Below are 21,664 nucleotides of genomic sequence, written 5' to 3'. Positions count from 1 at the left end.
TGTTCAGAATCATCATATTAGGTTAGGAAGGAGGTTTCCGAAGATTTTCGGGTTGTAAAAACGCAAAAACGGTTGAAGTGGGACGATTTCATTTCTAAAAAGTAATTTTATAATTACTTAAAAATAATCATTATTAATTCTATAAACCCTTATAAAATCATATAATAATCCAAAAATTGCCATAAAATACCAAAATTATCTTTATTTGATTCTGGATAATTAAAAATTAAAATATCCAAATTTTATCATATATAAACACCCAAATATTAATATCAGTTATCAAATAATTCACCAAAATTCACATAATAATCACATAATAATTATTTATTAATAAAAATAATTACACGATATTTCCCGAATGTTAAATCCTTCCCCCCTTAAAAGGATTATGTCCTCAGAATTATACTAAGGAACATATAATGATACTTTTCCATTATCTCACTTAAAATTTTTCAGAACTCATGTATGTAACCACTATTCAACGATTTACTACCGACATTAAAATTTATCAGTTACACATGCAACTTGACTCAACTCTCTATTTTCTACATATGGAGCTAAATTGCTCTTTCCGGTTACATCCATACACATTTCTTATGAACTCGTTATACCTGTGACAACAAGGTCAAATCTTTCACAATTTTTCTACTTTCTTACTGTCTTTGATATTTTCATCATCGTCCTTGATGTTATGCTTAAGACCACTAATCCAATTCGACGTTCTGTCTATAGATAAGATCACACCTTCTTGCTAATCTTAAGTAGACCTGATATGGTAAAGCTCATTCCTTGCGCGACGCTGATAAGTGATAAGAATCTTCTCGCAACGGTGGTGCCTTTGCAACTCGCACTTTGGCTCTTCATTAGCTTCCATCAACTCGTTGCCTCCAGCGTGCAACTTGTCCTACTACCTAATTCTAAGTTAAATCATACTAAAACTCACCTAGCTTTCCTTATACGAAGTTCTCACAAGAATCAATCGCATTTGTTTCTGTAAAACCACATGGAAAGTAGGATAACATATCCAGTCTCCATCAAGCTGTCGGCTCCTCATTACTATAAGATCTGAGAACTCAATATATCTATAGCGTTGCTATATTCGCCTTACACTTTCTTCAATAATATCCTATCTCACCAACTCCATATCAGACCTGCTAATCCTAATTCGCACTCAATTCAAACTTAAACTGAGTATGCCTAGGTCTTTCTTATCTTATAAGGTCTATCATTCCTATCTTACTCTCACCTATTCTTATTTCAGGGACCAATAACCTGTTGCTCTGATACCAACTTGTAACAACCCAAATCCAGGGGTCAAGATTTGGTGTCTGTTAGATATATTTGATAATGTCATGGCTAATGTGATTTATGTTTAGTTTTCAGATCTTACTTAAACAGGATAAATCAGTACTTATTGGAAGTCAGGACTTAAGGATATCAGTACTTATATTATCAGGAGATAATCATCAGAAGATGAATATCAGAACTTAAGTACTGAAGGACGTTCAGATAAGGAAACCAGCTGGTTAAAGGATTGAAGATCGAGACAAACATAAGAAGAGATATGCATGAAGAAGGAATTCTATGAAGAATAGAATACTTGGAAGAAAAGATATCTGATTGATATATTTTAGGAAGCAGAATTATATTCTATATCAATTAGCGATTATCTTGTAACTGTGTAGTATATAAACACAGACATAGGGTTTACACTATAAGTGTTATCACAATCGAGAAGATTAATTATTGTAACCCTAGCAGCTCTCGTGATATTTGTTCATCACTGAGAGAGAACAGTTCCATACAGTAGCAGAGTTTATTGTTTCAATAAAGTTTGTTTTCTGTTACTTGAGTTATTAAAGTTCGATTTGATTGTACTATACACTGTATTCACCCCCTCTATAGTGTGTGTGTGTGACCTAACAAGTGGTATCAGAGCCTATCTGTTAACGCACAAACAGTTTAAGATCCAAACACAATCATGTCTGAAACAGAAACTTCAACTAAGCCCACCAAAACTGAAGAACCTCCAAAGACACAAATTCAAAGCCGATATGAGACTAATAGAGTTCCCATATTGAGACCATCTGAATATGCCATCTGGAAGGTGAGGATGACCATGTTTCTGGAAGCTACAGATCCAGAATATCTTGATAGAATCAAGGAAGGGCCTCACAAACCAACCAAGCTCGCTGTTGCAGTTGCAGGTAAAGCAGCAAAGTCTGTACCAAAGGAGAAGAGTGATTACACTGCTGAAGATATCGCATCAATTGCTAAGGATGCTAAGGTACGACACTTACTGCATAGTGCTATTGATAATGTAATGTTAAACAGGGTAATAAACTACAAGACTGCGAAGGAGATATGGGATGCTTTGGAAACAAGATGTCAGGGAACGGATACGATCAAGAAAAACAGGAAGACAATACTCACTCAAGAGTATGAACACTTTGACTCAAAGGCTAATGAGTCATTGACTGATTTATATGATAGATTTGTCAAACTCTTGAATAATTTGTCACTGGTTAATAAGGAGTATGATCTTAAAGATTCAAACCTTAAATTCCTGTTAGCTCTTCCTGAATGCTGGGATTTGAAGGCAACAACAATAAGAGACAACTATAATCTTGATGAAACAACTCTTGATGAAATCTATGGAATGCTCAAGACTCATGAACTTGAGATGGAACAAAGAAGCAAGAGTAAAGGAGGAAAGTCAAGGACAGTTGCTCTTAAGGCTGAAGACAAGGGTAAAGCTCTCTTCACAAAGTCTGATACTGAGTCATCAAGTTTTGAAAGTGATGATGGCTCAAAATCTGAAAGCTTGCCTGAGACGGATGCTGATGAAGAGATGATGAAGCTGTGTGCTCTTATGGTGAAAGGGATCACAAAGATTGCATACAGGAAGTTCAGGAAGGGAAAGAAGTTTTCCAGGAAAGACACAAATTCTGATAAGAAGAATTTCAGAAAATCTGAAGGAAGAGGAGGAAAGTCTGACAGAGGAGATTATACAAATGTCAAATGCTACAGCTATGGTGAGAAAGGCCACATATCTCCTGATTGCAAGAAAGTGAAGAGTGACAAAGGCAAGGCTCTTGTCACAAAGAAGAAAAGCTGGACAGACACCTCAGATTCTGAAAGTGAGGAGAATTATGCCTTGATGGCAAATGCTGATAAGGCAAGTGCTGAAAGCAGTTCTGAAGCTGCTGAATTAAAGGTACCTCAAACTACTTATGCTTTTCATACTGATGATATTAATGAGTTGAGAAGATATCTTAAAACCAAGTTCATTAGTTATAGAGATCAAACTTTAACGTGTGAAAGATTAACTTCTGAAAATCTTGCTTGCAAAAAGAGGAATGATTATTTAGAAAAAGAGTTAGTCATGTTCCATCAAACTCAGAAAGATAGAGATGCTTTCTATGTTAGGGATGAAGTGCTTAAAATGAATGAATCTCTAAAAGCTGAGTTAGAAAAAGAAAGAGAGATTATCAGGACTTGGACTAACTCTGGCAGAACAACTTCAAATTTGTTAAGTAGTGAAAACTGGAAAGAGGGCTTAGGTTATGGAGAGGATAAGAATGATAAAGGAACTGTAGATGTTAAGCCTATAACTGTTAAACAAAAATCTAAGCTAAAGCCTGTTAAGTTTATAGCTGTAAAGTCTGATAATGAGAAATCAGAAGTTAAAAAGGAATTAACTTCTGACAAACTGAAACAGGAAAAGACAACTGAAGTAAACGTAGGCTTAATGACTAAGAAGCAGCTTAAGCATAAGCTGAAAGATGTTAAGAATGCAAACAAGGTAAAATCACCTAGGAAAAATAGGAATGGAAAGGAAGGTGTGAATAAAAGCAATGATTATAAGCCTGTTCCTGAAGCTCCTAGGAAAACGTGTCATAACTATGGAAGTTCTAACCATCTGGCTTCTTTTTGCCGGAAGAATAAGAACATAAACTCCTTACCTTCAAAGTCAGGAGTTAAGAGTCAGTCTGTTAGATATAAGCCACAAAATCCTTGTTTTCATTGTGGTAGTTTATGGCATTCCATTTATACTTGTAAGGAGTATCATAGTCTGTACTATGATTATTATCAAATAAAACCTTCTTTAAAGAAAGTTACCATTGTTCCTTCTAGTGTAAGTTCTAATTCAAAGTCTGATAGTGTAAATTCCGATAAGAAAAATGTTAACATAAACTCTGATGCTAAATCCGCTGCAAATGTTAACAGACTTAATAAGGCCAAAGGATCCAAGCATGTCTGGGTCCTTAAAACTAATCATTAGTGGTCTTTGTGATTGCAGGGCAACAGGAAAAACATCCTAGTTCTGGACAGTGGATGTTCAGGACATATGACTGGAAATAAAGCCCTGCTATCAGACTTTGTGGAGAAGGTTGGCCCAAGTGTTTCTTATGGAGATGGCAACATTGGAAAAACATTGGGATATGGCAATATCAATCTTGGGAATGTCATCATTAAAGAAGTAGTGTAACACCCCCAGATCCGGGGTCGGGGATCCGGGTTGTCACGGTCTTTCTTTCCACAATATCACTTCACTTAATTAATAATAAATAACCTCATACGGTGACCCCACACTAACACACACCACAACCCGTTATAGTCTCAGAGATGAAATTGAAATAAGTACAAGTCTTTGAATCCACAATTTAAAATTATTACAACCCAAAATGATTACTTGATAATTTACAGTTAATTGCCATTATCTGCCACAAGTTATAATTATACATAATTTGATTCTCAAAAGTAGATGGTCTAAACTACAATGAATCTACCTCTGCAGCTATAGCAGCTACAACATCAGCGGGAAGACGCGGGACGCTTCCCACGCGCTTGCGCTGGGTCTGCTGGAGTCTGGCCATCTCTCCTAACTGTTGTTGTGTGATGAAGAAATAAAGCAAGAGTGAGCCTTACAGCTCGCAAGATAATATGTATAGTGATAACAATAATATAAGTATCTAAATGGATACTTGATAGCATCTCTATCATATGCAAGATAATTACTTACTAGATATAAGTAAAAACAAGGAATGAAGTTACCAATACTTCACCACACTTATATCATATATAAAGTTACTTGAACTGCCACCGTTCAAAGTATTATAAGTTTTAAGAAAAACACCCCATAGATGAGACCACAAGTTAAGACTTGAATAGATTCAATCTTTGAAATATTATTGAATGAAAAAGTTATGAGATACTTTATTTAGTCCCGGTATATATATACCCACATATATATACCCCTTTAAACATTTCCTGAAACCTCTGTTATGTAAAGTATGAACAGAGTTTGAAACATCCAATGAATTTTGGAAAGGAAAAGAATTTTGGCATAAACCCGATATCTTGCTGATCAGGCAAAGATACCAATAAGTAACCTTTTCTACTGTAGATGGATGAATTCCTCACCGGTCATCACCCTGGCCGCATTAGGACCTCGCGCTAGACCGTACCCCGGCCCCTCACGCGTTGATGGACTGCCACCCAGCCACTTACACAATAATAGACCGTACCCCGGCCTGTCGCTTATGCCGACTCAATTAGATGGGCTTACTTCCCGAACGTTGGGCAAGTAATCAATTCATTTACCAAAACTGCAACCTCGTTGCGAATATAAAATACACCACAGAGCCGGATTCCCCAGGTTTTGAGCGAGTATTTAAATCCCCTTAAAAAGGAAGATCTTAAATATAAAAATGAGTTTTGGGATCCTCTCTGACTTTAAAAATCATTTTGAAGACTCGAAAACACTTTAAAGAGTGTTTGGAGTAAAGCTGATTTAATGAAGTAAATCAGTCCCCAGAATATTAGAAAATAACTGAATATTATTATTTAAATAATATTCCCATAAAGAATAATCTTTATAAAAATAATTGAAGTAGAAGTATTAAAATTTATACTTGAAACGAGTATTAAATAACCAAAGCTATACTTATATGAAAGTATTATCTTTATTTGAATAATCGAAAATAAGTTTGATTATTTACACCTTATTCTTTAATAAAATAAAGAATATATTTCAGCAAATAATCGGAGTCATAGATCCTCAAATGAATATTCAAATAATATTCATTAAATAATATAAACTAAGTCATAAGTCCTCGAATGAATATTCAAATAATATTCAATAAATAATATAAAAGAGTCATAAGTCCTCGAATGAATATTCAAAATAATATTCATTTAATATAAAGGAGTCATACGCCTTCGAATAATATTCGAAATAATATTTAATAATAAAATAAAGTTTCAAGTTATCGAATAAACCTTATTCGATTAATAGTTTGGAAAACTATAACCATACATATATATAAATATATATATATATAAATATCCATATCCATATATATAAAATCTACTCGGGATCCTCGACTCCCGGTTTTTGAAAATATTTTCACCTTTGGGTCCCTATACTAAGGGTATATGCAAGATACCGCTATCCTCTAGCATAGGTATTATCAACTGAACCAACAGATATATATTTCAAGAATATGAAACAGGCATGCATATATACCATATCACATGCTACAATATATCGCAAGAATTTGCTAAATAACCAACATGCATCTATCGCAAGATAATGCATATACAAGTGTATACATCACAACAACAGTATAACGGATAGAATACTTGCCTGAGCGACTTGGGGGTGAGAAAGGCTCGGGACGAGTCTGATAACCTATAAACAACAAGTAAGTTGGAATTAAACCAAAATCACTTGTAAATCTATGATTTAACTAACTTAGACTCTAATGCTAGTTTTGCGCTCACCGATTCGCTTAAGTCACTCGGGTACCCTCGGCTCCACCATTTTTAATAATTTAACCTTTACGAGTTTTAAAGCGATTCCTTCGCGAATGACTTACCAACTGCCTAACACACTTACCATAAATGTTTCATACATTAATTCACCCTTTTTGGTCTTTAACCTACATTCCAAAGTAAGGCGAGGGAAAAAGTTTCGTCCGCGAAACGCCGTTACTTGAAACGGTCGTTTCTCCTAAACCGTAAATCGGAATCGGACGAACTACATATCAAAACGAAGCTCGTAACATGAGCTATCTAAACATGGCAGTGGTCACAATCTAGCAGGGGGTTCTCGGGTCCTAATGCTATGCACAAAAACAGTCCAAAGAAAATCGGACGTTACGACGGCTATGTTTACGCGATTTCCAAATTTTAACCCATTCACAAACAACCCAAATCAACCTCAAATCCAACATACAACCATCCTCCATCCTTATCACATCATAACAACCCCAACCAATTCAATTTAACCATTCATACTTATGCTTAAACTTTACTTTAATCATTCTTAAGTTCTTTTAAATCAAAACCACAATAATTACCATTCCATTCACTACCATACCAAATCTCAAACTCTAAATCATAACAACAAGATACAATATCAACCCACTACTCAAAATCACCTTATAATATATATGAACCTAGGGTTTGGAAATGGTATACCTTCCTTGAAGTGGTGGGTGGAGCTAGGAAGCCTTAAGAAGCTTTGAGAAGCCTTAGGAAAGCTTGGATCTTCAAGAAAAACAAGAAAAATTCAAGTTAAAAACTTGAAAACACTATTCATTGTCTTCTTCCTTGATTAAATGAAGAAGTTAGAGAAAGAATTAATGGCTTAAACTCATGATATAGCCATAACTAAGCATAAAGATGATTAGGGAATTTTCTTACCAATTTAGGATGCTTGGATCTTGATTTTTGAAAAATCTAGCCTTTAAAAGTGTAAAAAGCCGAGAGCTAATATGAAGAACAAATGCCTTGGTTGTTTTTGATTTTTTTGATGAAATGATTTTGCTAGCTTGGTTGGCTTGATTTGTATTTGATTTAGCAAATTACTACCTTGCCCTTGAATTTGTGTGGTCCTTAATCAACCACACCTCCTTCCTTCCCATGTCATGCTTACCTCATCCTCATGATGTCATCCTTCCTTCCTTGTCTTCTTTCTATTGGTTGGATGACATCATTCCCATTAATCCCTTTGATTAACTTCCTAATCGTTTGCCTAATGACCGCTGATCTGTTATACGGTTCGCTTAACTTTCGTTCTCGTTTATCGTTTGAAGGATCATACCCGGGATCTTATTACTTAGGTTCCCTTAACCTTTCTCAATACATTATATTCCTTTTTATGATCCTCTATCATAATCCTTTAATTTAAATCCTTTTTATCCTGTTACCTTATACTCAATTCTCTCCGTATCTTGTGGATTTCCGGGAAAAACCAAAGTGTTCGGAATTGGATTCTGACGATATTTACATACACTTATATACTTCATAGAGTACTAATAATATCCCAGAATATCCATAACAGAACCCCTACATAGTGTGGCGTGAAAAGTTTTCTCATTCAGCTAAAACACTATTCACAAGGGTTACAAAAAGTTGAAATTTTTTGGGGTTATTACAGTCTCCCCTCCTTAAAAGGATTCCGTCCCGGAATCAAACAGAAAACAAATGGGGGTACTTTTCTAGCATTGTGCTCTCTAGTTCCCAAGTTGATTCTTCCACATTATGATTCTGCCATAGTACTCTGACTAGCTTGATCACTTTGTTCCGAAGCACCTGCTCCTTCTTATCCATAATCCTTACTGGCTTCTCCACGTAAGTTAGATCTGGCTGCATATCCACCTGCTCGTACTCCACTATGTGCCTGGCATCCCGATGATACCTCCTTAGCATTGACACATGGAACACATTATGAACTTGTTGCAAATTAGGGGGTAGGGCTAGCTCGTAAGCTAACTTTCCAATCCGTCTTAATATCTCGAAAGGTCCAATGTATCTTGGGCTTAGTTTTCCTTTCTTTCCGAACCTCATTAATCCCTTCCAAGGGGATACTTTCAACAGTACTAAGTCCCCTACTTCATATTCCTTGTCCTTTCGGGCTAGGTCTGCATATTTCTTCTGTCTGTCTTGGGTTGCTACAAGTCGCCCTCTGATAAGATCCACTATATCTTTGGTCCTTTGGACCACTTCGGGTCCGAGCATCTTCCGCTCTCCTACTTCATCCCAGTATAAGGGAGATCGACACCTTCTTCCGTACAAGGCCTCATAAGGCGGCATTCCGATGCTAGCATGAAAGCTATTGTTATAAGAAAACTCGATCAACGGCAGGTGATCATCCCAACTTCCTTTAAGGTCTATTGCACAGACTCTCAACATATCCTCTAGTGTCTGGATGGTCCTTTCACTCTGTCCATCCGTCTGGGGATGGTACGCGGTACTCATATTTAACTTGGTCCCCGCACATTCCTGAAAGCTCCTCCAAAATCTGGAGTTGAACCTAGGGTCTCGGTCTGAGACAATGGACGCTGGGACTCCATGTCGTGTCACTATTTCCTTAAGGTAAATGTCCACCAGTCTATCGACTGTGTATCTCTCATTGATAGGAATGAAATGAGCTGACTTTGTCAATCGGTCTATAATTACCCAAATGGCGTCGTGATTGGCTTTCGTCCTTGGCAAGCCTACAACAAAATCCATCGCTATCTGTTCCCATTTCCATTCGGGAATCTCCAGGGGTCGCAAAAGTCCACTGGGTCTCTGGTGCTCTGCCTTTACTCTTTGGCAAGTCAAACACTTGTTTACCCATTCTGCTACGTCCCTCTTCATGTTGGGCCACCAGTAATATTCCTTCAAATCCCTATACATCTTGGTACTTCCCGGGTGAATGGAATACCTTGAACTATGGCTTTCATCCAAAATCTCATCTTTAAGTTCTTGAACATTCGGAACCCAAATTCGGTAGGAATACCTCATTATCCCTTTATCATCTTTCTCAGTATGGATCTCCTCTCCAGTCATTGACTTTCTGTCTTCATTCATTATTTTCTCTTGGCACAATCTGATCTTTTCCAATAATTCTGGCTGCATTGAGATCTCAAAAAGCTTTTCAGTTCCGGTTCCGGTTACCTTTACCTCTATTTCCATTTTCTCAAAATCCCTTATCAACTCTTCCGAGGTCGTTATCATTCTGAGTCTTTCCTTTCTACTAAGGGCATCAGCCACCACATTGGCTTTCCCTGGATGATAGAGAATCTCACAATCATAGTCCTTGATTAGTTCTAACCATCTCCTCTGGCGCATGTTGAGCTCTTTCTGCGTAAATATGTACTTGAGGCTCTTATGGTCTGTGAAAATCTCGCACTTCTCTCCATACAAGTAGTGCCTCCAAATTTTTAAAGCAAATACTATTGCTGCGAGCTCAAGGTCATGAGTAGGATATCTAACCTCGTATTCCTTCAATTGTCTCGACGCATACGCAATAACTTTACCGTGCTGCATAAGCACACACCCTAATCCTTTATGCGACGCGTCACTATATATCACAAAATCTCCTTTTCCATCCGGCAATGCCAATACCGGAGCCGTTATCAACCTTTTCTTTAATTCCTGAAAACTGTTCTCGCATTTCTCCGTCCATTCAAACTTCTCTGTCTTACGAGTAAGTCGTGTCAAAGGGGCTGCGATCTTCGCAAAGTCCTGTACAAATCTACGATAGTAGCCGGCCAATCCTATGAAACTCCTTACCTCTGTGGGTGTGGTTGGCCTTTCCCAATTTGAGACCGCCTCTATCTTGGAGGGGTCGACCAATACTCCTTCTTTATTGATCACATGTCCTAAAAACTGTACTTCATTCCGCCAGAATTCACACTTCGAGAATTTGGCATATAACTGCTCCTCTCTGAGTATTCCTAGAGCTATCCTCAAATGCTCTGCATGTTCTGCCTCAGTCCTTGAGTAGATCAAAATATCATCGATAAAAACTATCACACACTTGTCCAAGTACTTCTTAAATACTCTATTCATTAAATCCATGAAAGCCGCTGGGGCGTTGGTTAGTCCAAAGGACATTACCAAGAACTCATAATGCCCATACCTGGTATGGAACGCTGTCTTGGAAATATCTTCAGGTTTAATCTTTAGTTGGTGATATCCAGTTCTCAGGTCGATCTTGGAAAAATAAACAGCATCCTTTAGCTGGTCGAACAGATCGTCTATTCTAGGTAATGGGTACCTGTTCTTTATGGTTAGCTTGTTCAACTCTCGATAGTCTATGCACAACCTCATGCTCCCATCTTTCTTTTTAACAAATAAAACTGGTGCTCCCCACGGAGACACACTGGGTCTTATCATACCCTTATCCAAGAGTTCCTGCAATTGGATAGCTAATTCCTTCATTTCTAACGGGGCTAACCGGTAAGGTGCTTTTGAAACTGGCGCCGTCCCTGGGGCCAACTCAATAGCAAATTCAATCACTCTATCGGGTGGTAATCCCGGAAGGTCTTGGGGGAATACATCTTCAAATTCGTTGACTACTGGAATATCTTGTAAGCTGGGCACCTCCTTCTGTGTGTCCACCATATAGGCTAGGTAGGCCTCACTTCCTTTTCGTAGCATCCTTTTGGCCTGAGCCACGGTCAAAAATTTCTGCGTCTGCCTCTTTCCTCTAAATATAACTTCTTTCTTCCCGGGGATATTTAACTTAACTTTCTTCCCTTTACAGTCTATCTGAGCATCGTTGCTAGATAGCCAGTCCATCCCCAAAATCACATCAAACTCCCCTAATTTAAAAGGAATCAGATCAACACTGAAAGATTGCTCCCCTATGCCTATCTCACAGGCGGGGTGAATCTGGTTAACAGGAATAATTTCATGATTGGCTATTTCTACTTGTAAGGGTTCTATCAAGGGTTTAGCCTTAAGTCTTAACTTACGCGCAAAGTCCTTTGATATAAAAGATTTAGTTGCTCCCGAATCAAATAAAACATTTGTACTGACTGAATTTAGAGAAAGGGTACCTGCTATCACATCTGAATCTTTCATAGCATCCTGGACTGTCATGTTGAAAGTCCTCGCAGTAGGTGGCTTATTAGAAGCAGCCCTGCTTGCTCCCGAAGCTGCTGGTTTGTTCATTGGGCATTCCTTCTTCCAATGACCCGAGCGTCCACACTGATGACAATTGGTGGGTGGAACGACGGCAGGGGTTAATGATGGGCACTTATTTGAATAGTGGCCCTCCCGACCGCACTTAAAACAGGTTACTGGCCTTCCTTTACACTCCCCAGTGTGATTCCTTCCACATATATTACAGGCTGGCAATGGGGGTCGAGATTGGTTGGGATAGGACATTCTTGACTTCTGGCCGCCCTGGCTCACACTCACACTCATTGGCCGCTTAAACCCAGTGTTCCTTCCTGGTAGAGACACTGCTCCTCGATTAAATCTAGTTGGGAAGCTCCTTCCTGCGGAACCTCCACCCATGCTCATACTTTTCCTCTTTATTCCTTTCTCCTCTCTTTCCTTCTGCATCTGTTCACTTCCAACTTCTACAATCGTTGCCTTTTGCACCAGAGTGGCATAGTCCGTAAGCTCAAGGATTGCCACCCTATTCTGAATCCACGGTTTCAGTCCCTGCTGAAACCTCCTAGCTTTCTTTTCCTCGGTGCTCACAAACTCCGGCACAAACCTTGATAACTCAGTAAATTTCGCTTCGTACTCTGCTACAGACAAGTTATTCTGCTTTAGCTCCAAGAACTTGAGCTCCATCTGGTTTTCCATAAACCTCGGGAAATACTTTCCCAGAAACAACTGACTAAATCTCTCCCAGGTTATAATAGCATCTGTCTCCATGTTTTTCTTGGCCTCCCACCAGTAGTTAGCTTCTCCTTTCAGAAGGTAGGTAGCAAATACAGTTTTCTGTGCCTCATCGATACTCAAAATCTCAAAAGATTTCTCCATTTCCTTTAACCATGCCCTTGCCTCAACTGGGTCGGCTGATCCGTGGAACTCAGGGGGCTTAAGGGACTTAAAAGCCCTGAAAGAGTTTGCCACTGCATTGTTACTTCCTTGAGGGGGTGGGTTGGGTTGACGTTCCAAATTCTGTCTTAGGAGTTGCATGAACTGGCTCATGGGATCCATGCCTGGGTTTGGTACTGGTTGCTCAACCTCGGTTTCTCCTTCTTCAGCCTCTATCTCAAATCCCTCAACATCATATGTATCCTCTTCCTCTTCATACAGGGAGTCATCCTGTTCCACATAATCCTCATCTTCCTCTTCACTGTGTTCTTGGTTTCTATTGTCCTGATTATGGCTTCCCTGGTCCTCAGACCCAGGGTTCGCCCTAGTTCCAATCTTTCTTGGCGGCATGATTCTGATAATAATAAAAACAATTATTGGGAAAAATTCAACGGTAGGTCACAATCATATACAACATTGTGCCTTGCACAGCTCTTATAATGGGGAGAACGTATATCGCAATTCTATTATTTTAAGAAAGTTCTAATACGAAGTGCAGTAATAATAATAATAAAACAGTGATCCCGTCACTATGGAACTGAACTGAAAGGAAACAAATATATACATAATGCGAGAATACATAGTTTGATCTGGTCAAAAGTACAACAGTGCTACAGTCATCTGTCCCAAAAGTGATACACAAGAGTCTATCTGTCTAGTCAGAAAAAGGGATGCTATATACAAGTCAACTATCCCGGAAAATTGGCTCTTACTAAGGCCTCGGCTAACTAGACAACTAGACTATTCCATCATCAATCCTGAATCACACACCGGAACGGGTCAGCTCCCAAACCCTTTCCATCGCACGACGGAAGATATAGTCGGCCTGCCGCCTGGAGATCCTACCATGCCTGTCCCCCTGGAGAGATCTGAGTCTCGCTCGGGACGTGAGCTCTATCCCCGTAAGCTCCCTCCTCAAGGATCGGGGTATAGAAGCCCTGGTCTCATAAGCTCGGGTACGCCTACCCGCCCTCTCTGCATCCAACTCCCTCCTGGCCTCATCCAGTCGGGCCTCGGCAACAGCCACTCGGGTCCTCAAAACATCCTGAACATATCCATGAGCTAACGAAGACTGTCTCTGGGCAGGGTCAAGAGGTGGTGAATCCGGAGCCGCTGAGGGTGCCTCCTCGGTCTGCCTAGGCTCGGAAGTATGGGTCTCTGAGCTGTCATCATCAGAAATCCAAGATAGTGGTGGAGGGGTAGGGGCTCTGACCACCGGAAGTGTGGGTAAAGGGATACCAGCATACACTACCACAGATCCAACACGCTCCTCAGCTACTGGGACCTCATCCGGGTCCTCCTCATCTGGAATAGCAATAACCTCTGTCTCTGACTCCTCTGAGGGGTCCTCCTCATCTGAAACAGCAATGACCTCCGTCTCAGGCTCCTCTGAGGGGTCCTCCTCATCCTCCTCCATCTCAGGCTCCTCCTGATCCTCAACATCTAACAATGCCTCATCATGCTCACGCTCGAACATCTCGGGGTCCTCTATCTCAGGCGCCTACACATTAAACGAGCTAAGTTACTATCATGATACTTATAAGGGTTCCCGTAAGGGTTTTAACTGTCAGCACTACTTTAAGTAGTCCGACCATGAACTTGGCAAGAGTTCTTATTATCTTGGTGAGTTTATTATTATATCGTCGCATCATCTCTGAGGTTTATAACGCTTAGCTCTGATACCATTTCTGTAACACCCCCAGATCCGGGGTCGGGGATCCGGGTTGTCACGGTCTTTCTTTCCACAATATCACTTCACTTAATTAATAATAAATAACCTCATACTGTGACCCCACACTAACACACACCACAACCCGTTATAGTCTCAGAGATGAAATTGAAATAAGTACAAGTCTTTGAATCCACAATTTAAAATTATTACAACCCAAAATGATTACTTGATAATTTACAGTTAATTGCCATTATCTGCCACAAGTTATAATTATACATAATTTGATTCTCAAAAGTAGATGGTCTAAACTACAATGAATCTACCTCTGCAGCTATAGCAGCTACAACATCAGCGGGAAGACGCGGGACGCTTCCCACGCGCTTGCGCTGGGTCTGCTGGAGTCTGGCCATCTCTCCTAACTGTTGTTGTGTGATGAAGAAATAAAGCAAGAGTGAGCCTTACAGCTCGCAAGATAATATGTATAGTGATAACAATAATATAAGTATCTAAATGGATACTTGATAGCATCTCTATCATATGCAAGATAATTACTTACTAGATATAAGTAAAAACAAGGAATGAAGTTACCAATACTTCACCACACTTATATCATATATAAAGTTACTTGAACTGCCACCGTTCAAAGTATTATAAGTTTTAAGAAAAACACCCCATAGATGAGACCACAAGTTAAGACTTGAATAGATTCAATCTTTGAAATATTATTGAATGAAAAAGTTATGAGATACTTTATTTAGTCCCGGTATATATATACCCACATATATATACCCCTTTAAACATTTCCTGAAACCTCTGTTATGTAAAGTATGAACAGAGTTTGAAACATCCAATGAATTTTGGAAAGGAAAAGAATTTTGGCATAAACCCGATATCTTGCTGATCAGGCAAAGATACCAATAAGTAACCTTTTCTACTGTAGATGGATGAATTCCTCACCGGTCATCACCCTGGCCGCATTAGGACCTCGCGCTAGACCGTACCCCGGCCCCTCACGCGTTGATGGACTACCACCCAGCCACTTACACAATAATAGACCGTACCCCGGCCTGTCGCTTATGCCGACTCAATTAGATGGGCTTACTTCCCGAACGTTGGGCAAGTAATCAATTCATTTACCAAAACTGCAACCTCGTTGCGAATATAAAATACACCACAGAGCCGGATTCCCCAGGTTTTGAGCGAGTATTTAAATCCCCTTAAAAGGAAGATCTTAAATATAAAAATGAGTTTTGGGATCCTCTCTGACTTTAAAAATCATTTTGAAGACTCGAAAACACTTTAAAGAGTGTTTGGAGTAAAGCTGATTTAATGAAGTAAATCAGTCCCCAGAATATTAGAAAATAACTGAATATTATTATTTAAATAATATTCCCATAAAGAATAATCTTTATAAAAATAATTGAAGTAGAAGTATTAAAATTTATACTTGAAACGAGTATTAAATAACCAAAGCTATACTTATATGAAAGTATTATCTATATTTGAATAATCGAAAATAAGTTTGATTATTTACACCTTATTCTTTAATAAAATAAAGAATATATTTCAGCAAATAATCGGAGTCATAGATCCTCAAATGAATATTCAAATAATATTCATTAAATAATATAAACTGAGTCATAAGTCCTCGAATGAATATTCAAATAATATTCAATAAATAATATAAAAGAGTCATAAGTCCTCGAATGAAAATTCAAAATAATATTCATTTAATATAAAGGAGTCATACGCCTTCGAATAATATTCGAAATAATATTTAATAATAAAATAAAGTTTCAAGTTATCGAATAAACCTTATTCGATTAATAGTTTGGAAAACTATAACCATACATATATATAAATATATATATATATATATAAATATCCATATCCATATATATAAAATCTACTCGGGATCCTCGACTCCCGGTTTTTGAAAATATTTTCACCTTTGGGTCCCTATACTAAGGGTATATGCAAGATACCGCTATCCTCTAGCATAGGTATTATCAACTGAACCAACAGATATATATTTCAAGAATATGAAACAGGCATGCATATATACCATATCACATGCTACAATATATCGCAAGAATTTGCTAAATAACCAACATGCATCTATCGCAAGATAATGCATATACAAGTGTATACATCACAACAACAGTATAACGGATAGAATACTTGCCTGAGCGACTTGGGGGTGAGAAAGGCTCGGGACGAGTCTGATAACCTATAAACAACAAGTAAGTTGGAATTAAACCAAAATCACTTGTAAATCTATGATTTAACTAACTTAGACTCTAATGCTAGTTTTGCGCTCACCGATTCGCTTAAGTCACTCGGGTACCCTCGGCTCCACCATTTTTAATAATTTAACCTTTACGAGTTTTAAAGCGATTCCTTCACGAATGACTTACCAACTGCCTAACACACTTACCATAAATGTTTCATACATTAATTCACCCTTTTTGGTCTTTAACCTACATTCCAAAGTAAGGCGAGGGAAAAAGTTTCGTCCGCGAAACGCCGTTACTTGAAACGGTCGTTTCTCCTAAACCGTAAATCGGAATCGGACGAACTACATATCAAAACGAAGCTCGTAACATGAGCTATCTAAACATGGCAGTGGTCACAATCTAGCAGGGGGTTCTCGGGTCCTAATGCTATGCACAAAAACAGTCCAAAGAAAATCGGACGTTACGACGGCTATGTTTACGTGATTTCCAAATTTTAACCCATTCACAAACAACCCAAATCAACCTCAAATCCAACATACAACCATCCTCCATCCTTATCACATCATAACAACCCCAACCAATTCAATTTAACCATTCATACTTATGCTTAAACTTTACTTTAATCATTCTTAAGTTCTTTTAAATCAAAACCACAATAATTACCATTCCATTCACTACCATACCAAATCTCAAACTCTAAATCATAACAACAAGATACAATATCAACCCACTACTCAAAATCACCTTATAATATATATGAACCTAGGGTTTGGAAATGGTATACCTTCCTTGAAGTGGTGGGTGGAGCTAGGAAGCCTTAAGAAGCTTTGAGAAGCCTTAGGAAAGCTTGGATCTTCAAGAAAAACAAGAAAAAGTTCAAGTTAAAAACTTGAAAACACTATTCATTGTCTTCTTCCTTGATTAAATGAAGAAGTTAGAGAAAGAATTAATGGCTTAAACTCATGATATAGCCATAACTAAGCATAAAGATGATTAGGGAATTTTCTTACCAATTTAGGATGCTTGGATCTTGATTTTTGAAAAATCTAGCCTTTAAAAGTGTAAAAAGCCGAGAGCTAATATGAAGAACAAATGCCTTGGTTGTTTTTGATTTTTTTGATGAAATGATTTTGCTAGCTTGGTTGGCTTGATTTGTATTTGATTTAGCAAATTACTACCTTGCCCTTGAATTTGTGTGGTCCTTAATCAACCACACCTCCTTCCTTCCCATGTCATGCTTACCTCATCCTCATGATGTCATCCTTCCTTCCTTGTCTTCTTTCTATTGGTTGGATGACATCATTCCCATTAATCCCTTTGATTAAATTCCTAATCGTTTGCCTAATGACCGCTGATCTGTTATACGGTTCGCTTAACTTTCGTTCTCGTTTATCGTTTGAAGGATCATACCCGGGATCTTATTACTTAGGTTCCCTTAACCTTTCTCAATACATTATATTCCTTTTTATGATCCTCTATCATAATCCTTTAATTTAAATCCTTTTTATCCTGTTACCTTATACTCAATTCTCTCCGTATCTTGTGGATTTCCGGGAAAAACCAAAGTGTTCGGAATTGGATTCTGACGATATTTACATACACTTATATACTTCATAGAGTACTAATAATATCCCAGAATATCCATAACAGAACCCCTACATAGTGTGGCGTGAAAAGTTTTCTCATTCAGCTAAAACACTATTCACAAGGGTTACAAAAAGTTGAAAAATTTTGGGGTTATTACAAGTAGCTCTGGTCTCAGGACTTAAACACAATCTGCTGAGTGTTAGTCAAATCTGTGACAGAGATTATCATGTGGATTTCTTTGAAGAACACTGTGAAGTTGTAAGTAAATCTACAGGAAAAGTTGTTCTGAAAGGATACAGGCGTGGTAACATCTATGAAGCCAAGCTTTCAACAAGTACTGATGGTTCTGCAATCTGTCTGATGAGTAGAACATCAATTGAAGAAAGCTGGAATTGGCACAAGAAACTCTCTCATTTAAATTTCAACAATATAAATGAGTTGGTCAAGAAAGATCTTGTGAGAGGACTGCCAAAGTCAGTATTTGCTCCTGATGGCCTTTGTGATTCTTGTCAGAAGGCCAAACAAAGGAAATCTTCATTCAAGAGCAAGACTGAATCATCAATTCTTAAGCCTTATCACCTACTACATATTGATCTATTTGGTCCAGTAAATGTCATGTCTATTGCAAAGAAGAAATATGCTATGGTCATAGTGTACGAGTTCACCAGATACACATGGGTGTATTTCTTTCACACAAAAAGTGAAACTGCATCTGTCGTGATTGATCATGTCAAGCAACTGGATAAATTGGTCAAGGACTCAGTGAAAATAATAAGGAGTGATAATGGCACTGAGTTCAAGAATTCAATCATGGAAGAGTTCTGCAAAGAGCATGGAATAAAGCAGGAATTTTCTGCACCTGGAACTCCACAGCAGAATGGAGTTGTAGAAAGAAAGAACATGACTCTTATTGAAGCTGCACGTACAATGCTTGATGAAGCAAAGCTTCCAACCTGTTTCTGGGCTGAAGCTGTGCAGACTGCTTGTTTTACTCAGAATGCAACACTAATTAACAAGCATGGAAAAACACCATATGAGATGGTGAAGAAAAAGAAGCCAAATCTGAAGTATTTTCATGTATTTGGATGTAAGTGTTTTGTTCTTAAGACTCACCCTGAACAGCTATCCAAATTTGATCTAAAAGCTGATGAAGGAATCTTTGTTGGATATCCACTTTCCACAAAAGCCTTCAGAGTCTATAACTTGAGAACAAGAGTGGTCATGGAATCTATCAATTTCTCTTTTGATGATAAGAAGATTACTGGACTTGAAGATTTTATAGATCATGAGCAGCTGAGATTTGAAAATGAAGACTTAAATTCTGATACTGAAAATCCTGAAAATCTAAATTCTGATACTGAAAACTCTGATGGATCAAACTCTGATGTTATTGAAACTGTGGTGACTACGCCAAAGAAAGATGCACCTATGCAGGGGGGCATACTCAAGATCTTACCACATCTCAAGAAGCATCAGAACATACATCTGGCTCTTCAAGTTCTGATTCGTCAAGTTCTGATAGTTCTGAAAATCTAAATTCTGAAGAATCCAACTCAGAGAGCATAATTTCAGGGGGAGCATCAGAAAATGTTAATGAAGACAGCATGGATCATGGGGAAGCATCCAGTTCTAGAGAAAATCTTCCATCTGCAAGGAAGTGGACTAAATCACATACACCTGATTTGATAATTGGAAATCCTGATGCAGGTATCAGAACTAGAACAGCTACCTCAAGTGAATGTCTTTACAATTCTTTTCTTTCTCAGACTGAGCCAAAGAAAGTGGAAGAAGCTCTTCAAGATGCTGATTGGGTGCAAGCAATGCAGGAAGAGTTAAATGAATTTGAAAGAAACAAAGTCTGGACCCTAGTGCTAAGACCAAAGAACAGATCTGTTGTTGGTACAAAATGGGTATTCAGAAACAAAACTGATAATGATGGCATAATTACAAGGAATAAGGCAAGGCTGGTTGCAAAAGGATATTCTCAACATGAGGGAATCGATTATGATGAAACATTTGCACCAGTTGCTAGATTGGAAGCTATAAGGATATTTTTGGCATATGCTGCTCACAAAAAGTTTACTGTCTTTCAAATGGATGTGAAAAGTACTTTTCTCAATGGAGAATTGGAGGAAGAAGTATATGTTGAACAACCTCTAGGCTTTGTAGATTCCAAATATCCAGATTATGTCTACAGGCTTGATAAAGCACTTTATGGACTTAAGCAAGCTCCAAGAGCATGGTATGAGACTTTAGCTTAGTTTCTTCTGGAAAGTAGATTTAACAGAGGAACTATAGACAAAACACTGTTCTACCTCAATCATGGAAAGGACTTACTTTTGTTTTTGGTTCTACAAATGACAGACTTTGCAAGAAGTTTGCCAAACTGATGCAGTTAAGGTATCAAATGAGTATGATGGGGGAACTTAGCTATTTTCTGGGCCTTCAAGTCAAGCAGAATGAAGAAGGCACTTTTATTTGTCAAACTAAGTACACCAGAAATTTGCTGAAGAAATTTGGAATGCAAGATTGTTCGAGTGCATCCACTCCCATGGCCACTGCAACAAAACTGGACAAGGATACTGGTAAATCAGTAGATATTACTGATTACAGAGGTATGATTGGCTCACTACTCTATTTAACTGCTAGTAGACCTGATATCATGTATGCTACCTGTCTTTGTGCAAGATTTCAAGCAGATCCAAGAGAACCTCACTTAACAGCTGTGAAAAGAATTTTCAAGTATCTTAAGGGAACAGCTGATCTGAGATGATGGTATCCCAGAGAATCAGATTTTAAACTAATAGGTTTCTCAGATGCAGATTTTGCAGGTTACAAAATTGACAGGAAAAGCATAAGTGGAAGCTACCAATTTCTTGGAGGCAGATTGGTTCTTGGTTTAGCAAGAAATAAAAGTCAATTTCCACATCAACTGCAGAAGTAGAGTATATTGCTGTAGGAAGCTGTTGTGCACAGATTCTTTGGATGAAGAATCAGTTACTGGATTATGGTTTAACATATTTTAAAATCCCTATTAACTGTGATAATCAAAGTGCTATTGCTATGACAGGTAATCCAGTTCAACACTCAATGACAAAGCACATCAGCATCAGGTACCACTTCATAAGGGAACATGTGGATGAAGGTACAGTGGAATTGCACTTTGTTCCAACAGATCAACAACTAGTAGATATCTTCACAAAACCACTGTGTGAAGCTACTTTTACAAGATTGGTAAATGAACTTGGAATGGTTTCAGGTTCTTTCTCTAAATCTGCTTAGTTTTGTTCTGATGCATCGGACTTTATGATCAGTATTTACAGAAATT

This window comes from Apium graveolens, chromosome 2, assembly GCF_009905375.1.
Source record: "Apium graveolens cultivar Ventura chromosome 2, ASM990537v1, whole genome shotgun sequence".
NCBI classification, from domain to species: domain Eukaryota; kingdom Viridiplantae; phylum Streptophyta; class Magnoliopsida; order Apiales; family Apiaceae; genus Apium; species Apium graveolens.
This window is presented reverse-complemented; position numbering follows the sequence as displayed.